The sequence below is a fragment of the Phyllobates terribilis genome, unplaced genomic scaffold (genome assembly GCF_046119375.1).
Source record: "Phyllobates terribilis strain yellow unplaced genomic scaffold, ASM4611937v1 Scaffold_1748__1_contigs__length_216518, whole genome shotgun sequence".
NCBI classification, from domain to species: Eukaryota; Metazoa; Chordata; class Amphibia; order Anura; family Dendrobatidae; genus Phyllobates; species Phyllobates terribilis.
Genome location: NW_027364508.1, coordinates 148,551 through 160,979, shown reverse-complemented (window position 1 = coordinate 160,979; position 12,429 = coordinate 148,551). Strand labels below are relative to the sequence as shown.

The 12,429-nt window shown below is 43.8% G+C and overlaps 5 non-coding genes across 5 annotated transcripts; all 5 read left to right on the top strand.

Annotated features, from left to right (window-relative positions):
* The first annotated feature begins 1,025 nt into the window (after positions 1 to 1,025).
* Positions 1,026 to 1,216, top strand: LOC141245036 (U2 spliceosomal RNA). Its single transcript, XR_012308903.1, has one exon. It is a non-coding gene; the product is annotated as a U2 spliceosomal RNA (small nuclear RNA).
* A 1,115-nt stretch (positions 1,217 to 2,331) lies between these two features.
* LOC141245114 (U2 spliceosomal RNA) lies at positions 2,332 to 2,522 on the top strand. Its single transcript, XR_012308962.1, has one exon. It is a non-coding gene; the product is annotated as a U2 spliceosomal RNA (small nuclear RNA).
* A 1,115-nt stretch (positions 2,523 to 3,637) lies between these two features.
* Positions 3,638 to 3,828, top strand: LOC141245113 (U2 spliceosomal RNA). The gene has a single exon (XR_012308961.1). It is a non-coding gene; the product is annotated as a U2 spliceosomal RNA (small nuclear RNA).
* Positions 3,829 to 4,942: 1,114 nt separating this feature from the next.
* LOC141245112 (U2 spliceosomal RNA) lies at positions 4,943 to 5,133 on the top strand. Its single transcript, XR_012308960.1, has one exon. It is a non-coding gene; the product is annotated as a U2 spliceosomal RNA (small nuclear RNA).
* A 6,100-nt stretch (positions 5,134 to 11,233) lies between these two features.
* LOC141245062 (U2 spliceosomal RNA) lies at positions 11,234 to 11,423 on the top strand. Its single transcript, XR_012308926.1, has one exon. It is a non-coding gene; the product is annotated as a U2 spliceosomal RNA (small nuclear RNA).
* The last annotated feature ends 1,006 nt before the right edge of the window (positions 11,424 to 12,429 follow it).

Sequence of the window (12,429 nt, the reverse complement as noted above, 5' to 3'; positions counted from 1 at the left end):
GCTTTGCTTTTCTTCTCCTCATTGGATTTTTCATGTTCAAAGTTGCAGAAGCCAGATTACAAGCTCATTTTGGTTCAACTTCACCAACTGTGCATTGCATTGCCATGTAATGTGATGCAATGCTATCTTTCTAGCTCTCCCTTTTTACTTCCTTTTGGATAAACAGACATATTAGGCAAGCATTTTGGAGCTTTCACCTAAATAACTACAGGTGGTGAGATAAGCTGCACAATATAATTGACCTTTCAGTATATTGTTGCACACACACCATCTATTTAGCAAATGCCTTTGTTATCAACAGCAGCCTTTTAAACTCACCTGAGCTAACAGGTATGTGCGCTGGTTACTCTGCTGCGCTTAAAATTTCTTTTTTGGTTTGTTACAATGCCTTTTCTGAAACGTTGTCTCCTTCTGCTGGAACACTGACTTCTTTCATTTAATGCCTGCAGACTATAAAAGAGAACCCAACCCAAAAAGTTTGGTTGATTAGTCTGTGGCATTCTGTTAAACTGTTGCTTATGGCGGTCTCTGTGAGCTTCTCAGCGACATTCAGCCAGCCAGGTATCCTGCCTGCAGTAGATGGAATGTGGCAATGGAACGCTGGCTGCGCGTGTCATAATAGGCTCTGAGCCTTTATATACCTGTGCACAGCAGCAGCCACCTTCAGTCTGCTGCTGGACAGCCAGCAGCAGCAGCAGCAGGAGAGGTATGTAATCAGGAGCCCTCCTGCTAAGGGTAGAGAGCTGCTCGTTCCACCCCACCCCCCGCCTTAATTGGTTCTCCTCCCTTCCAACGGTGTTGAGGCGGGTGGGAACAGCAGGGGGTGAAGGTGCTGTGTTTAAAGAGGTGGAGTTATGCAGATCTAAAACGCGTGGATTGCAGCAGCAGCAAGCCGAAAAGTGCAGGCATGTAAGGGATCTAGAGGTTGACAACATGTCTTCTTAACGGGAGTCCAGGAGCTCATCTCCACAAATGGACTTTTCAGGATCCTTGGGTGGCTCCGTAGTTTGAAACCAATTCTGGTTATCGCTTCTCGGCCTTTTGGCTAAGATCAAGTGTAGTATCTGTTCTTATCAGTTTAATATCTGATACGTCCCCTATCTGGGGACCATATATTAAATGGATTTTTAAAACAGGGAGATGGAAAAAGAGCTTGCTCTGTCCACTCCACGCATTGACCTGGTATTGCAGTATCTCCAGGACCGGTGCACCTCTTCTTTAATGCAGTTTCTAAAATCAGAAAGAATTGAATTCAATGTTTTTTGTTCATTTTGCTTGTTTGTCGGATTTTGGGATGGACTCTTTGGCTTTGCTTTTCTTCTCCTCATTGGATTTTTCATGTTCAAAGTTGCAGAAGCCAGATTACAAGCTCATTTTGGTTCAACTTCAGCAACTGTGCATTGCATTGCCATGTAATGTGATGCAATGCTATCTTTCTAGCTCTCCCTTTTTACTTCCTTTTGGATAAACAGACATATTAGGCAAGCATTTTGGAGCTTTCACCTAAATAACTACAAGTGGTGAGATAAACTGCACAATATAATTGACCTTTCAGTATATTGTTGCACACACACCATCTATTTAGCAAATGCCCTTGTTATCAACAGCAGCCTTTTAAACTCACCTGAGCTAACAGGTATGTGCGCTGGTTACTCTGCTGCGCTTAAAATTTCTTTTTTGGTTTGCTACAATGCCTTTTCTGAAACGTTGTCTCCTTCTGCTGGAACACTGACTTCTTTCATTTAATGCCTGCAGACTATAAAAGAGAACCCAACCCAAAAAGTTTGGTTGATTAGTCTGTGGCATTCTGTTAAACTGTTGCTTATGGCGGTCTCTGTGAGCTTCTCAGCGACATTCAGCCAGCCAGGTATCCTGCCTGCAGTAGATGGAATGTGGCAATGGAACGCTGGCTGCGCGTGTCATAATAGGCTCTGAGCCTTTATATACCTGTGCACAGCAGCAGCCACCTTCAGTCTGCTGCTGGACAGCCAGCAGCAGCAGCAGCAGGAGAGGTATGTAATCAGGAGCCCTCCTGCTAAGGGTAGACAGCTGCTCGTTCCACCCCACCCCCCGCCTTAATTGGTTCTCCTCCCTTCCAACGGTGTTGAGGCGGGTGGGAACAGCAGGGGGTGAAGGTGCTGTGTTTAAAGAGGTGGAGTTATGCAGATCTAAAACGCGTGGATTGCAGCAGCAGCAAGCCGAAAAGTGCAGGCATGTAAGGGATCTAGAGGTTGACAACATGTCTTCTTAACGGGAGTCCAGGAGCTCATCTCCACAAATGGACTTTTCAGGATCCTTGGGTGGCTCCGTAGTTTGAAACCAATTCTGGTTATCGCTTCTCGGCCTTTTGGCTAAGATCAAGTGTAGTATCTGTTCTTATCAGTTTAATATCTGATACGTCCCCTATCTGGGGACCATATATTAAATGGATTTTTAGAACAGGGAGATGGAAAAAGAGCTTGCTCTGTCCACTCCACGCATTGACCTGGTATTGCAGTATCTCCAGGACCGGTGCACCCCTTCTTTAATGCAGTTTCTAAAATCAGAAAGAATTGAATTCAATGTTTTTTGTTCATTTTGCTTGTTTGTCGGATTTTGGGATGGACTCTTTGGCTTTGCTTTTCTTCTCCTCATTGGATTTTTCATGTTCAAAGTTGCAGAAGCCAGATTACAAGCTCATTTTGGTTCAACTTCAGCAACTGTGCATTGCATTGCCATGTAATGTGATGCAATGCTATCTTTCTAGCTCTCCCTTTTTACTTCCTTTTGGATAAACAGACATATTAGGCAAGCATTTTGGAGCTTTCACCTAAATAACTACAGGTGGTGAGATAAGCTGCACAATATAATTGACCTTTCAGTATATTGTTGCACACACACCATCTATTTAGCAAATGCCCTTGTTATCAACAGCAGCCTTTTAAACTCACCTGAGCTAACAGGTATGTGCGCTGGTTACTCTGCTGCGCTTAAAATTTCTTTTTTGGTTTGCTACAATGCCTTTTCTGAAACGTTGTCTCCTTCTGCTGGAACACTGACTTCTTTCATTTAATGCCTGCAGACTATAAAAGAGAACCCAACCCAAAAAGTTTGGTTGATTAGTCTGTGGCATTCTGTTAAACTGTTGCTTATGGCGGTCTCTGTGAGCTTCTCAGCGACATTCAGCCAGCCAGGTATCCTGCCTGCAGTAGATGGAATGTGGCAATGGAACGCTGGCTGCGCGTGTCATAATAGGCTCTGAGCCTTTATATACCTGTGCACAGCAGCAGCCACCTTCAGTCTGCTGCTGGACAGCCAGCAGCAGCAGCAGCAGGAGAGGTATGTAATCAGGAGCCCTCCTGCTAAGGGTAGACAGCTGCTCGTTCCACCCCACCCCCCGCCTTAATTGGTTCTCCTCCCTTCCAACGGTGTTGAGGCGGGTGGGAACAGCAGGGGGTGAAGGTGCTGTGTTTAAAGAGGTGGAGTTATGCAGATCTAAAACGCGTGGATTGCAGCAGCAGCAAGCCGAAAAGTGCAGGCATGTAAGGGATCTAGAGGTTGACAACATGTCTTCTTAACGGGAGTCCAGGAGCTCATCTCCACAAATGGACTTTTCAGGATCCTTGGGTGGCTCCGTAGTTTGAAACCAATTCTGGTTATCGCTTCTCGGCCTTTTGGCTAAGATCAAGTGTAGTATCTGTTCTTATCAGTTTAATATCTGATACGTCCCCTATCTGGGGACCATATATTAAATGGATTTTTAGAACAGGGAGATGGAAAAAGAGCTTGCTCTGTCCACTCCACGCATTGACCTGGTATTGCAGTATCTCCAGGACCGGTGCACCCCTTCTTTAATGCAGTTTCTAAAATCAGAAAGAATTGAATTCAATGTTTTTTGTTCATTTTGCTTGTTTGTCGGATTTTGGGATGGACTCTTTGGCTTTGCTTTTCTTCTCCTCATTGGATTTTTCATGTTCAAAGTTGCAGAAGCCAGATTACAAGCTCATTTTGGTTCAACTTCAGCAACTGTGCATTGCATTGCCATGTAATGTGATGCAATGCTATCTTTCTAGCTCTCCCTTTTTACTTCCTTTTGGATAAACAGACATATTAGGCAAGCATTTTGGAGCTTTCACCTAAATAACTACAGGTGGTGAGATAAGCTGCACAATATAATTGACCTTCAGTATATTGTTGCACACACACCATCTATTTAGCAAATGCCCTTGTTATCAACAGCAGCCTTTTAAACTCACCTGAGCTAACAGGTATGTGCGCTGGTTACTCTGCTGCGCTTAAAATTTCTTTTTTGGTTTGCTACAATGCCTTTTCTGAAACGTTGTCTCCTTCTGCTGGAACACTGACTTCTTTCATTTAATGCCTGCAGACTATAAAAGAGAACCCAACCCAAAAAGTTTGGTTGATTAGTCTGTGGCATTCTGTTAAACTGTTGCTTATGGCGGTCTCTGTGAGCTTCTCAGCGACATTCAGCCAGCCAGGTATCCTGCCTGCAGTAGATGGAATGTGGCAATGGAACGCTGGCTGCGCGTGTCATAATAGGCTCTGAGCCTTTATATACCTGTGCACAGCAGCAGCCACCTTCAGTCTGCTGCTGGACAGCCAGCAGCAGCAGCAGCAGGAGAGGTATGTAATCAGGAGCCCTCCTGCTAAGGGTAGACAGCTGCTCGTTCCACCCCACCCCCCGCCTTAATTGGTTCTCCTCCCTTCCAACGGTGTTGAGGCGGGTGGGAACAGCAGGGGGTGAAGGTGCTGTGTTTAAAGAGGTGGAGTTATGCAGATCTAAAACGCGTGGATTGCAGCAGCAGCAAGCCGAAAAGTGCAGGCATGTAAGGGATCTAGAGGTTGACAACATGTCTTCTTAACGGGAGTCCAGCAGCTCATCTCCACAAATGGACTTTTCAGGATCCTTGGGTGGCTCCGTAGTTTGAAACCAATTCTGGTTATCGCTTCTCGGCCTTTTGGCTAAGATCAAGTGTAGTATCTGTTCTTATCAGTTTAATATCTGATACGTCCCCTATCTGGGGACCATATATTAAATGGATTTTTAGAACAGGGAGATGGAAAAAGAGCTTGCTCTGTCCACTCCACGCATTGACCTGGTATTGCAGTATCTCCAGGACCGGTGCACCCCTTCTTTAATGCAGTTTCTAAAATCAGAAAGAATTGAATTCAATGTTTTTTGTTCATTTTGCTTGTTTGTCGGATTTTGGGATGGACTCTTTGGCTTTGCTTTTCTTCTCCTCATTGGATTTTTCATGTTCAAAGTTGCAGAAGCCAGATTACAAGCTCATTTTGGTTCAACTTCAGCAACTGTGCATTGCATTGCCATGTAATGTGATGCAATGCTATCTTTCTAGCTCTCCCTTTTTACTTCCTTTTGGATAAACAGACATATTAGGCAAGCATTTTGGAGCTTTCACCTAAATAACTACAGGTGGTGAGATAAGCTGCACAATATAATTGACCTTTCAGTATATTGTTGCACACACACCATCTATTTAGCAAATGCCCTTGTTATCAACAGCAGCCTTTTAAACTCACCTGAGCTAACAGGTATGTGCGCTGGTTACTCTGCTGCGCTTAAAATTTCTTTTTTGGTTTGCTACAATGCCTTTTCTGAAACGTTGTCTCCTTCTGCTGGAACACTGACTTCTTTCATTTAATGCCTGCAGACTATAAAAGAGAACCCAACCCAAAAAGTTTGGTTGATTAGTCTGTGGCATTCTGTTAAACTGTTGCTTATGGCGGTCTCTGTGAGCTTCTCAGCGACATTCAGCCAGCCAGGTATCCTGCCTGCAGTAGATGGAATGTGGCAATGGAACGCTGGCTGCGCGTGTCATAATAGGCTCTGAGCCTTTATATACCTGTGCACAGCAGCAGCCACCTTCAGTCTGCTGCTGGACAGCCAGCAGCAGCAGCAGCAGGAGAGGTATGTAATCAGGAGCCCTCCTGCTAAGGGTAGACAGCTGCTCGTTCCACCCCACCCCCCGCCTTAATTGGTTCTCCTCCCTTCCAACGGTGTTGAGGCGGGTGGGAACAGCAGGGGGTGAAGGTGCTGTGTTTAAAGAGGTGGAGTTATGCAGATCTAAAACGCGTGGATTGCAGCAGCAGCAAGCCGAAAAGTGCAGGCATGTAAGGGATCTAGAGGTTGACAACATGTCTTCTTAACGGGAGTCCAGGAGCTCATCTCCACAAATGGACTTTTCAGGATCCTTGGGTGGCTCCGTAGTTTGAAACCAATTCTGGTTATCGCTTCTCGGCCTTTTGGCTTAGATCTTGTATCTGGTCAGAAGGATCCTATAGTGTCTCCCCCTCGGCCTTGCAGCATCGCCACTTAGGTGGCTTAAGCTGCCTGCTGCTATTGGGGGGGGTCCAGAGGAAACGAGAGGTGATAATGGGCGTCAAGATTCGCTATGCCGGGACCGATGATATTCGGGTCAAAAATGCTTTTCGCATTGATATTGAGGAGTCGAAGAGGAATTTCTTTAACCTGCGGTTCTTGGTGGAAGTCGTCATCTTCAAGATTTTGAATGTTGGTCGTGGAGACATCATTTGCCTACAGGAGTTCCCAAAGAATGGCCGGTACGTTTTAGTCCTTGATCGTATGGCAGCTTGCCAGAATCTTTTCAAGACTCTAAAGGATCAGCAAGCCTTGGATCATCCGGCTCTTGATGGGCTTACATTCACGGTATTGTATACTAAGGGGGAAGTGCCAGTTGTTGTGTTTATGCACAACCCCCTTGTGGATGTGGAGGACATTACTAGATTCCTGAACCTTCATTGCAGCTATGTGTCCTACTCACACAAGGTGAGGAATGAGGTGGGCTTGTGGACTGGCAAACACAAGTTTTTTGTTCGGTTCCAGGAGGACCCCCAGGGACCTGGGGGTATCCACTACCCTCCCCTCAGTTTTGCCATCGGGAGGGATAGAGGGTATATGTTTTTTCCTGGTGCTCCGCGTTTTTGCAGGAAGTGTAAATCCTTTGGACACTACCAAGAGGACTGCACGGTGGAGAAGTTTTGTGGGAAATGCAATAAAGAGGGTCATCTGGCAATGGAGTGTACTAACTCCATGGTTTGTAATGCATGTGGCGAGGAGGGACACGCTTTCAAGGACTGTCCCCATCGTTCCAGGTCATATGCAGAGGCCGTGTCCCCACGTCCTACTACTGCCGCCACTATTGGTGAGGCGATCGAGGCAGTAAGGGACTTCATGGAAGAGATGGAGCAAGCACCCGATCCTGCTGGTGGAAGCGCTGTTGAGATAGAGCCTGCAGATATGTCAATTCTGCTTGATATGAGTGGTGAGGGAGAAGTGAGCGGTTCACTCTCCACAACGCCGGTGTTGGCTTTGGAAAGCTCAGAGGCAATTCATGAAGGTGGTGGTGGCCAGGGTGACTTCACCGGGGCTGTGGTGAGGCCCCCTGATGAGGACTCTGATGTGTCTTCTGCAAAGAAGTTCCGGCCAGATTTTTCACCTGCCAGTATTGGGAGCATCAGCCCCTTAAGTGATAGGAGCTATCCCGAGAGCTACAGTGCCTCTCCTAGGAGGTCTTTTTTGGAGGAGGGGGCCAGCATTCTCTGCTTAACATCAGGAATCGAGTTTCAAGACGAGAAAGGTTGACTCTTCGGTGGGGGGTATGTTCTTTTTTACCGAATATGGTTAAAAAATGGGCTCCAACGTGGGCTGTAGTGTACTGTCAATAAATGTAAGGCTTATAAAATCTAAGCCTAGAAGATTGGCTATACTGGAAGAACTAAAAAATCTTGGAGCAAATATTTACTGTCTGCAAGAGTGCGGAATTGAAGAGTCACCTCCTGAAAAGGACTGGGTATATGGGCATAGTATTTGGTCAGGTTCAATGACAAACAAAAATGATGGTGTGGGGATTTTGTTGGGGAATAGGGATTTAAGTTTTGAAAATTATATGGTGGTGGAGCCAGGTCGTTGTATAATGGCAGTGGTTAAGGGGAGAGGGTGGAGGGTGAAAATTGTTAACGTGTATTGTCCAATTAACAAAGGGGATAGGTTAGCACTATTAGAGAAAATACGTTTATTTTTGCCTGGAAGGATTCCAATATTATTAGTTGGTGATTTCAATTGTGTTTCTGAAGGGGAAATTGATGTCACGGGTAAGGTCCTTAATCAAATTACATCTGATTTTTCTTTTTTAGATGCAGCGGAATTTTTGAGTAAGCCACCACCGGCCACATATAGAGCTGATAGGGGAGGAATAGTGTCCAGGATTGACCGCATGCTGTATACAAATAGAGGTTTGGTGTGTAAATTTTTTAAACAGCATGTTTTTTCTTTCACAGACCATGAATGTTTGTGGGGTATGTTTGAAGGTGATAAAAAAATGGTGCATGGTGTTGGGGTATGGAAGCTAAATGTTAGGTTGTTAGAGGATGTTAGGGTTATGAGAGACTTCGAAAGTAAGTATAAATGGTGGAGGTCTAGGAAAAATAATTTTGTGGATGTGACTGTATGGTGGGATTGGGTGAAAGTGGAAATTAAGAATTTTTTTAGGAGGTGGGGTTATAAAAAAGCAGCAATTGAAAGAGGCAGATTTAAAGATTTAAATATGAGGATTGAGTGGTTACATAAAATGAGTATGAAAGGAATTGATGTTAGTGATCAACTCAGAGGAGCGAGAGATGAGATGAAGCGTGTTTTGGAAAAGCGTGGGAAGGAAATTATTTTTAGGACGAGAGTTGAGCATTTGGATATGGATGAGAAGTGTACGAGGTACTTTTTTAAAAAAATGTGCAGTAAAAAAGATGAGTTGGATGAGGTTGTAAATGATAATGGTATGACTGTGGTTGGAAGGGAAGTGTTGGATGAGGTACATAGTTTCTATAGTAGTTTATTTGAGTCTAAATGGGTGGATGGGGGTTTGAAAGAGCATGTGTTAGGTATGTTGGAGAGTCAGCTTGAATCAGGGGAACGTGAGTGTTTGAGTGAGGATATTGTTTTTGATGAGGTTAAAAAGGCGGTGGATGGTGCGAAAAAGAATAAAACACCTGGGAAAGATGGGTTGCCTGTGGAGTTTTATGTAAAAGCATGGGATGTGATTGGTGTTGATTTTGTGGAGGTATGTCAATATATGTGGATGAATGGTGTACTTTGTAATTCCATGAAAGAAGGAGTAGTTGTTTTACTATATAAGAAGGGTGAGAAAAAGAATTTGCGTAATTGGAGGCCGATTACATTACTCAATGCAGATTATAAAGTCTTTAGCAAAATTCTGGCTAACCGTATGCGTGGGGTGATTGGAAGTGTGGTTGGTGATGATCAAGTGTGCGCGGTGCCAGGTAGGTGTATGACTGATAACCTCTTGTTGTTGAGAGACGTAATTGGAGATTGTATGTTTAGGAAGGGGAAATGTATGGTTTTTTGTGTGGATTTTGAGAAAGCTTTTGATAGAGTGTCGCATGCGTTTATGTTTGAGGTGTTAGTTAGGATGGGTTTTCCTAGTGTTTTTGTGAATGCCATAAGGTGTTTGTATGATGGTGTGGTGAGTGAAGTGTTAGTGAATGGATGTTTGAGTGAGAAGGTGTGCATAAAATCAGGGGTCAGGCAGGGGTGTCCGTTGTCCCCTGTCCTGTTTATAAGTGTGATTGAGCCCCTGTTGTGCATGATTCGGAAAGAGAAAGTGATGAATGGTCTTCTGATCCCAGGGAGTGGTGGAAAGACTGTAAAGGTAATGGGGTATATGGACGATGTTGTTGTGGTGAGTGATAATATGGCTGCTATGAATCGAGCAAGGTTGCTTTTAGATTTCTTTTGTGGTGCATCTGGTTTTAGGGTGAATTGGGGGAAGTGTAGCTTTAAGTGTTTCGGGGATTCGAGTGTTAGGATGGATGGTGTGATATGTGAAGAAGGTGCTATTAAGGTTTTGGGGGTGTGGTTTAACAAAGATCTGAAAGGGAATGAGAGTTGGGATGAATGCGGTAAGAGGATTGAACAGAAGTTAAATTTTTGGAGGTTACGGGACTTGACATTGTCAGGCAAAGTCCTTATTATTAAGTCAGTGATTCTTCCTATGTTACTTTTTGTGTCAGTGGTTTTTCCAGCCCCTTATAGGGGTTTTAGGCGGATTGAGAAGCTAATTTTTACGTTTTATTGGGGAAGTAAGATGGAAAAACTTAAAAGGGAATATTTGTGTAAGTTACGTGAACATGGGGGAATGGATTTCCCAAATTTTGAATTTTGTCTTGGTTTAAATTATATTAAAACGGTGGTTGTTCTGTTAGGTAGGGATAACAAGACGGCTTTTATGATTAAATATATGGCTGGATGGATGTTGTTTGGGTTGAAATGGATGAGAAGGGATGCAAGAGTGCCTGTTTCGTTTAAATGTCCAGTGTGGTATGAGTTTGTTGAAAAATTTGTTGTCAAGCATGATTTGTTGGATGTTCCTATGGGTGATTTCAAAGTGATAAGGAATGTAAGGAGAAGGATGTGTGTTAGAGAGTTTGAATGTAACATTAGGGGCTTGAGATCGAGTGAAGCGTTGTGTGTATGGAGGAACCTGAGTATAAAAGGAATATCGAATAGGCAGCGTGATATCGTATGGATGAGTTTGCATGAGATTTTGCCTGTGAGAGAGGTACAGAAGAGGAGGGATCTGATTAGAACAGAGGTATGTCCGAGGGATGGATGTGGGGCGAGTGAAACTGTTATGCATTTGGTTTGGAATTGTGATTATGCTCAGAGTGTTTGGAAGGGAGTGGGTGGTTTATGCAAGGAACTAGCGGGCGTGAATTTTATAAATTGGAGAGTGGTAATGTTTGGGATGGGTGCAAGTAGCCGGGTGAAAGAGAGATTGTTGTGGTTGATAATGGCATGTGTAATAGAAAGTCTGTGGGACGTTAGGAATTTGTGTTTATTTAAAAGGAAAATAATCTCAGTTAATAATTGTGTTAGGATGGTTTTGTCAAGGTTATACATAGTTTATTTATGGGACAGCCGTGGCGGTGGTGGCTCTGATTCAGAAGGTTTTTGGAAAGTAAAAAAATGGAGGTCACTGGTAAAGTACCAGTAAGTCCTTGTTTAAGTGTTGTGATCTGTCTTTTTTTATGATAATGGTATGTTTTATAGTTTTTTGTCCATTCAAAAGGTATTACAACTGTTTCAGTATAAAGTTATAAATATGAAATAAAGAAAGTACCATTATGATGTAAGACTGGGCAACGTAGTATGAGTTTTTATACTATTGATTGTTGCTTGAAAAATTTTACTGAATGGTATAAAAAAAAAAAAAAAATCTGTTCTTATCAGTTTAATATCTGATACGTCCCCTATCTGGGGACCATATATTAAATGGATTTTTAGAACAGGGAGATGGAAAAAGAGCTTGCTCTGTCCACTCCACGCATTGACCTGGTATTGCAGTATCTCCAGGACCGGTGCACCCCTTCTTTAATGCAGTTTCTAAAATCAGAAAGAATTGAATTCAATGTTTTTTGTTCATTTTGCTTGTTTGTCGGATTTTGGGATGGACTCTTTGGCTTTGCTTTTCTTCTCCTCATTGGATTTTTCATGTTCAAAGTTGCAGAAGCCAGATTACAAGCTCATTTTGGTTCAACTTCAGCAACTGTGCATTGCATTGCCATGTAATGTGATGCAATGCTATCTTTCTAGCTCTCCCTTTTTACTTCCTTTTGGATAAACAGACATATTAGGCAAGCATTTTGGAGCTTTCACCTAAATAACTACAGGTGGTGAGATAAGCTGCACAATATAATTGACCTTTCAGTATATTGTTGCACACACACCATCTATTTAGCAAATGCCCTTGTTATCAACAGCAGCCTTTTAAACTCACCTGAGCTAACAGGTATGTGCGCTGGTTACTCTGCTGCGCTTAAAATTTCTTTTTTGGTTTGCTACAATGCCTTTTCTGAAACGTTGTCTCCTTCTGCTGGAACACTGACTTCTTTCATTTAATGCCTGCAGACTATAAAAGAGAACCCAACCCAAAAAGTTTGGTTGATTAGTCTGTGGCATTCTGTTAAACTGTTGCTTATGGCGGTCTCTGTGAGCTTCTCAGCGACATTCAGCCAGCCAGGTATCCTGCCTGCAGTAGATGGAATGTGGCAATGGAACGCTGGCTGCGCGTGTCATAATAGGCTCTGAGCCTTTATATACCTGTGCACAGCAGCAGCCACCTTCAGTCTGCTGCTGGACAGCCAGCAGCAGCAGCAGCAGGAGAGGTATGTAATCAGGAGCCCTCCTGCTAAGGGTAGACAGCTGCTCGTTCCACCCCACCCCCCGCCTTAATTGGTTCTCCTCCCTTCCAACGGTGTTGAGGCGGGTGGGAACAGCAGGGGGTGAAGGTGCTGTGTTTAAAGAGGTGGAGTTATGCAGATCTAAAACGCGTGGATTGCAGCAGCAGCAAGCCGAAAAGTGCAGGCATGTAAGGG